The sequence below is a fragment of the Arachis stenosperma genome, chromosome 7, assembly GCF_014773155.1.
Source record: "Arachis stenosperma cultivar V10309 chromosome 7, arast.V10309.gnm1.PFL2, whole genome shotgun sequence".
Classification (NCBI taxonomy): Eukaryota; Viridiplantae; Streptophyta; class Magnoliopsida; order Fabales; family Fabaceae; genus Arachis; species Arachis stenosperma.
In genome coordinates, this window is record NC_080383.1 from 43,071,788 (window position 1) to 43,079,099 (window position 7,312).

At 38.3% G+C, this 7,312-nt stretch overlaps 1 non-coding gene across 1 annotated transcript; it reads left to right on the forward strand.

Moving 5' to 3' along the window:
- Window positions 1-2,541: 2,541 nt before the first annotated feature.
- Window positions 2,542-2,645, forward strand: LOC130942714 (small nucleolar RNA R71). The gene has a single exon (XR_009071274.1). It is a non-coding gene; the product is annotated as a small nucleolar RNA R71 (small nucleolar RNA).
- The last annotated feature ends 4,667 nt before the right edge of the window (window positions 2,646-7,312 follow it).

Sequence of the window (7,312 nt, forward strand, 5' to 3'; positions counted from 1 at the left end):
ATTCGGCCAAGGTATAGAAGAGGGGGTTGTGTTGTGTGAAAATGAAGTAGAATGGAAGGGTATATATAGGAAGGGGAGAGGGTGTAGTTTTGGTCAATTAGGGTGGGTTTGGGTGGGAAAGTGTTTTTGAATTTTGAAGGTGGGTGGGGTTTATGGGGAAGAGTGGATGGATGTGAGTGGTGAAGGGGGTAATTGGGAAGAGAAATTGAAGTTGTTGGGAAGTGTGTTTTGGGGAAGAGTGTTATAGGATTAGGAGGTAAGGTGGGAATATGTTAGGTGGGGATCCTGTGGGGTCCACAGATCCTGAGATGATCCTGTGGGATCCACAGATCCTGAGATGTCAAGGATTTACTTCCCTGCACCAATTAGGCATGTAAAATTCCTTGGCATACCATTCTGGCGTTTAAACGCCGAGGTGATGTACGTTCTGAGCGTTCAACGCCCATGTGTAGCATGTTTCTGGCGCTGAACGCCAGTTCCATGCTTGTTACTGGCGTTCAGCGCAAACTTTCCTTAAGGCACATTCCTGGCGTTCAAGCGCTAGGATGTTGCTTGTTTCTGGCGTTCAGCGCCAGATTCATGCTCTGTTCTGGCGTTGAACGCCAGCCAGATGCTCCTTACTGGCGTTGAACGCCAGGATGTCCTCCCTCCAGGGTGTGATTTTTCTTCTGCTATTTTTGATTCTATTTTTAATTTTTATATTTTTTTTTTCGTGACTCCACATGATCATGTACCTAATAAAACACAAAATAAGAATAAAGTAAAGTTAAAATTAGATAAATAAAAATTGGGTTGCCTCCAAACAAACGCTCTTTTAATGTCATTAGCTTGACAGTGGGCTCTCATGGAGCCTCACATGTGATCAGGTCAATGTTGTATAGTCCCAACACCAAACTTAGAGTTTGGATATGGGGTCTTAACACCAAACTTAGTGTTTGGTTGTGGCCTCCCAACACCAAACTTAGAGTTTGACTGTGGGGGCTCTGTTTGACTCTGTACTGAGAGAAGCTCTTCATGCTTACTCTCTTTTGTCACAGAGGGATGGCAATGTGCCTTAAACACAAGGTAGTTCCCATTCAATTGAAGGACTAATTCACCTCTGTTGACATCTATCACAGCTTCTGCTGTTGCTAGGAAAGGTCTTCCAAGGATGATGCATTCATCCTCTTCCTTCCTAGTGTCTAAGATTATGAAATCAGCAGGGATGTAAAGGCCTTCAACCTTTACTAACACGTCCTCTACTATTCCATAAGCTTGTCTTAATGACTTGTCTGCCAATTGTAATGAGAACAAGGCAGGTTGTACCTCAATGATCCCCAGCTTCTCCATTACAGAGAGTGGCATAAGATTTATCCCTGACGATCACATAGAACTTTTTCAAAGGTCATGGTGCCTATGGTACAGGGTATTAAGAACTTGTCAGGATCTTGTCTCTTTTGAGGTAAAATTTGCTGAATCCAGGTATCTAGTTCACTAATGAGCAAGGGAGGTTCACTTTCCCAAGTCTCATTACCAAACAACTTGGCATTCAGCTTCATGATAGCTCCTAAATATTGAGCAACTTGCTCTCCAGTTGTATCTTCATCCTCTTTTGAGAAAGAATAGTCTTTAGAGCTCATGAATGGCAGAAGCAGATTTAGTGGAATCTCTATGGTCTCTATATGAGCCTCAGATCCCTTTAGGTCCTCAATAGGGAACTCCTTCTTGTTTGAGGGACGTCCCAGGAGGTCTTCCTCACTAGGATTTTCGTCCTCCTCCTCCCTTGTGCATTCGGCCATATTGATCACATCAATGGTCTTGCACTCTCCCTTTGGATTCTCTTTTGTATTGCTTGGGAGAATACTGGGAGGAGTTTCAATGACTTTCTTACTCAGCTGGCCCACTTGTGCCTCCAGATTTCTGATGGAGGATCTTGTTTCACTCATCAAACTGAAAGTGGCTTTTGACAGATCAGAGACTAAATTTGCTAAATTAGAGGAGCTTTGTTCAGAATTCTCTGTCTGTTGCTGAGAAGATGATGGAAAAAGCTTGTTATTACTGAGTCTATTTCTTCCACCATTATTAAAGCCTTGTTGAGGCTTTTGTTGATCCTTCCATGAGAAATTTGGATGATTTCTCCATGATGAGTTATAGGTATTTCCATAAGGTTCACCCATGTAATTTACCTCTGCCATTGCAGAGTTCTCAAGATCATAAGCTTCTTCAGAAGCTGCCTCTTTAGTACTGTTGGATGTGTTTTGCCATCCATTCAGACTTTGAGAGATCATGTTGACTTGCTGAGTCAACACTTTGTTCTGAGCCAATATGGCATTTAGAGCATCAATTTCAAAAACTCCTTTCCTCTGAGGCATCCCACTATTCACGGAATTCCTCTCAGAAGTGTACATGAATTGGTTATTTGCAACCATGTCAATAAGTTCTTGAGCCTCTTCAGGCGTTTTCTTTAGGTGAATAGATCCACCTGCAGAATGGTCCAATGACATCTTAGAAAACTCAGATAGACCATAATAGAATATATCTAATATGGTCCATTCTGAAAACATGTCAAAATGACACTTTTTGGTCATCTGCTTGTATCTTTCCCAAGCTTCATAGAGGGATTCACCATCTTTTTGCTTGAAGGTCTGAACATCCACTCTAAGCTTGCTCAGCTTTTGAGGAGGAAAGAATTTATCCAAGAAGGCCGTGACCAGCTTATCCTAGGAATCCAGGCTATCTTTAGGTTGTGAGTCCAACCATGTTCTAGCTCTGTCTCTTACAGCAAAAGGGAAAAGCATGAGTCTGTAGACTTCAAGATCTACTCCATTCGTCTTAACAGTCTCACAAATCTGCAAGAACTTAGTTAAAAACTGGTAAGGATCTTCAGATGAAAGTCCATAAAACTTGCAGTTCTGTTGCATTAAAGCAACTAGTTGAGGCTTAAGCTCAAAATTGTTTGCTCCAATGGCAGGAATGGAGATGCTTCTTCCATCAAATTTGGACGTTGGTTTTGTAAAGTCACCAAGCATCCTCCTTGCATTATTGTTGTTGGGTTCGGCTGCCATTTCTTTCTCTTGTTCGAAATTTTCTGAAAGGTTATTTCTGGATTGTTGTAATTTAGCTTCTCCTAGTTTCCCCTTTAGAGTCCTTTCAGGTTCTGGATCAGCTTCAACAAGAGTGCCTTTTTCCTTATTCCTGCTCATATGACAGAGAAGAGAAAAAGAAAAAAAAAGAAAGAGGAATCCTCTATGTCACAGTAAAGAGGATTCTTATTATTAGTAGAAGAAGAAAAGAGGATAATAGAAGGAGAAGGATGAATAGTCTGTATAAAGAGTAAGGATAGGGGAAGTGATAAGAGATGAAGAGAAGTGTTAGTAAATAAATAAATAAATAGAAGAAGATGAGAGACGGATTTTCGAAAATATTTTTGAAAAGGAGTTAGTTATTTTCGAAAATTAAAGATAAGATATAATTAAAAATTAAAATTTAAAACAATTAAAAAAAAGAATTTTTGAAAAAGAGAGAGGCATTTTCGAAAATTGAAGAGGGAAAAGTAGTTAGGTGGTTTTGAAAAAGATAAGAAACAAACAAAAAGTCAAATAGTTAGTTGAAAAAGATATTAAAATCAAATTTTGAAAAGATAAGAAGATAAGAAGTTAGATAAGATATTTTGAAATCAAATTTTGAAAAAGATAAATTTTGAAAAAGATAAGATAAAAGGATAAAAAGATTTAATTTAAAGATTTAAAATTGCTTACTTCACTAACAAGAAACTACAAGATAAGTTTCTAGAACTTAAAGATTGTACCTTTCTTAACAAGAAAGTAACAAACTTCAAATTTTTAAATCAATCACATTAATTGTTAGTGAGTTTTCGAAAATTTGATACAAAGATAAGAAAAAGATTTTGAAAATAATTTAAAAAAAGAATTTAAAAAGATAAGATTTTAAAATTGAAATTTTGACTTGATTTGTAAGAAACAACTAAATTAAAAAAAATTTGACCAAGTCAACCCAAAATTTCAAAAATTTGGAGAGAAAAAAGGAAAAGATATATTTTTGATTTTTGAATTTTTAAAATATGAGAGAGAAAAACACAAACATGACCCAAAACATGAAAATTTTGGATCAAAACACAAGATGCATGCAAGAACACTATGAATGTCAAGATGAACACCAAGAACACTTTGAAGATCATGATGAACATCAAGAACATAATTTTTGAAAAATTTTTTATGCAAAGAAAACATGCAAGACACCAAACTTAGAAATCTTTAATGCATGGACTCTAACAAACGAAAAATGCATATGAAAAACAATCAACAACACAAAACAAGAAAACATCAAGATCAAATAAGAAGACTTGTCAAGAACAACTTGAAGATCATGAAGAACACCATGAATGCATGAATTTTCGAAAAATGCAAGAAAAAAATTTTAAAAGCATGCAATTGACACAAAACTTAAAAATTGACTCAAGACTCAAACAAGAAACATAAAATATTTTTGAATTTTATGATTTTATGAATTTTTTTGGATTTTTATTAATTTTTTTCGAAAATAAAGTTTGGAAAAACGAAAAAAGAAAAGAAATTTTTTGAAAAAGATTTTTGAAAATTTTTGAAAAGAAAATTACCTAATCTGAGCAACAAGATGAACCGTCAGTTGTCCATACTCGAACAATCCCCGGCAACGGCGCCAAAAACTTGGTGGACGAAATTGTGATTCATATATTATTGCATTTTGTAAAATTCATTGCTTTTTCTTTCCCTGGCAATGGCGCCAAAAACTGGTGCCAATACCATGGTTCACAACTTCGCACAACTAACCAGCAAGTGCACTGGGTCGTCCAAGTAATACCTTACGCGAGTAAGGGTCGATCCCACGGAGATTGTTGGTATGAAGCAAGCTATGATCATCTTGTAGATCTCAGTCAGGCTGATTAAAATATGATTGGATTAGATATTTAGATATTTAAAAGATAAATAAAATAAAGGGATAGAAATACTTATGTAAATTAATAGTGGGAATTTCAGATAAGCGTATGGAGATACTGTGCCCTTTCTTTTTCTACTTTCCTACTTCTTCCTTCAATCCTTCTTACCCCTTTCCATGCCAAGCTGTATGTAGGGCATCATTGTTGTCAATGGCTACATCCCATCCTCTCAGTGAAAAAGGTCCAAATGCTCTGTCACAGCACGGCTAATCATCTGTCGGTTCTCAATCAGGTTGGAATAGAATCCCTTGATTCTTTTGCGTCTGTCACTAACGCCCCAGCCTTCAGGAGTTTGAAGCTCGTCACAGTCATTCAATCTCGGAATCCTACTCGGAATACCACAGACAAGGTTAGACTTTCCGGATTCCCATGAATGCCGCCATCAATTCTAGCTTATACCACGAAGATTCTGATTAAGGAATCCAAGAGATATGCGCCCAGTCTAAGGTAGAACGGAAGTGGTTGTCAGTCACGCGCGTTCATAAGTGAGAATGATGATGAGTGTCACGGATCATCACATTCATCAAGTTCAAGTGCAACGAATATCTTAGAACAGGAATAAAGAGAATTGAATAGAAAATAATAGTAATTGCATTAAAGCTTGAGGTACAGCAGAGCTCCACACCCTTAATCTATGGTGTGTAGAAACTCCACCGTTAAAAATACATAAGTGAAAGGTTTAGGCATGGCCGAATGGCCAGCCCCCAAAACGTGATCAATGGCCTCCTAAGATGAAGAATAAAACAAAACTGAGACCAAAGATGTAACGTGGTCAAAAGATAACTAATACACTAGTAAAAAGTTCTATTTATATTAAACTAGCTACTAGGGTTTACATGAGTAAGTAATTGATGCATAAATCCACTTCCAGGGCCCACTTGGTGTATGTTTGGGCTGAGCTTGATCTATCCACGAGCTGAGGCTTCTTTTGGAGTTGAACGCCAAGTTGTAACGTGTTTTGGGCGTTCAACTCCGGGTCGTGACGTGTTTTTGGCGTTTTACTCCAGACAGCAGCATGGAACTGGCGTTGAGCGCCAGTTTACGTCGTCAATTCCCAAATAAAGTATGGATTATTATATATTTCTGGAAAGCTCTGGATGTCTACTTTTCAACGCCGTTGAGAGCGCGCAATTTGGAGTTCTGTAGCTCCAGAAAATCCATTTCGAGTGCAGGGAGGTCAGATTCCAACAGCGTTAGCAGTCCTTTGTCAGTCTCCTATCAGAGTTTTGCTCAAGTCCCTCAATTTCAGCTAGAAATTACCTGAAATCACAGAAAAACACACAAACTCATAGTAAAATCCAGAAATGTGAATTTATCATAAAAACTAATGAAAACATCCCTAAAAGTAACTAGATCATACTAAAAACTACCTAAAAACAATGCCAAAAAGCGTATAAATTATCCGCTCATCACGTGTCTTTCTGGTGTACGAGGTGACCACTCAGTTCGTCCGACATCTTCTTCCCTTCTTCTTTTTCTTTGCTTATCATCCCGGGTGGCCAGATACCGATCTAGCTTCCCCTCTCTTACTAGTTTTTCTATAACATTTTTTAAATCGAAACACTCATTGGTGGAATGCCCGCAAATTCGATGATATTCACAATATTCGGTCCGATTTCCTCCTCCTTTTTTTGCCTTTAAGTGGTCGAGCTGGAGGTATTTTTTTAGTTTTGCGAACCTCTCTGTAGACATCCACAAGAGACACCCGAAAGGGGTGTAGTTGTGGTATTTTTTTATTTTTTCTCCATGTCGATCTTCCTTCTTTTTGGACTCTTTGTCCTTATCCCGGGAGGTGAATCCGGATTTTGAGGTCTCTCCTAGTCGAGAGTTTTCCTCCATGTTGATGTACTTCTCTGCTCGTTCTTGCACTTCGTTCAGAGATGTGGGGTATTTTTTTTATATAGATTGGCTAAAAGGTCCCTCTCGCAAGCCATTGATGAGGCCCATAATGACAGCCTCCGTTGGTAGGCTCTGTATGTCCAGGCACATTTTGTTGAATCTTTCCATGTAGCTGCGAAGACTTTCCCGTTCTCCTTGCTTGATTCCTAATAGACTTGGGGCATGCTTAGCCTTGTCTTTTTGGATGGAGAATCTGGCCAAAAACTTCTTGGCCAAGTCGTCAAAACTTGAGATGGACCTAGGAGGTAAATTGTTGAACCATTTAATTGCCGTCTTTGTTAAAGTAGTCGGAAAGGCTTTGTAACGAACTGCATCTGAGGCGTCGGTGAGGTACATTCTACTTCTGAAATTACTGAGATAATGGCCAGGATCTGTAGTGCCCTCGTACAAAGTCATATCCGGGAGTTTAAAGTCTTTTGGGATTTTGGTCTTGAGATC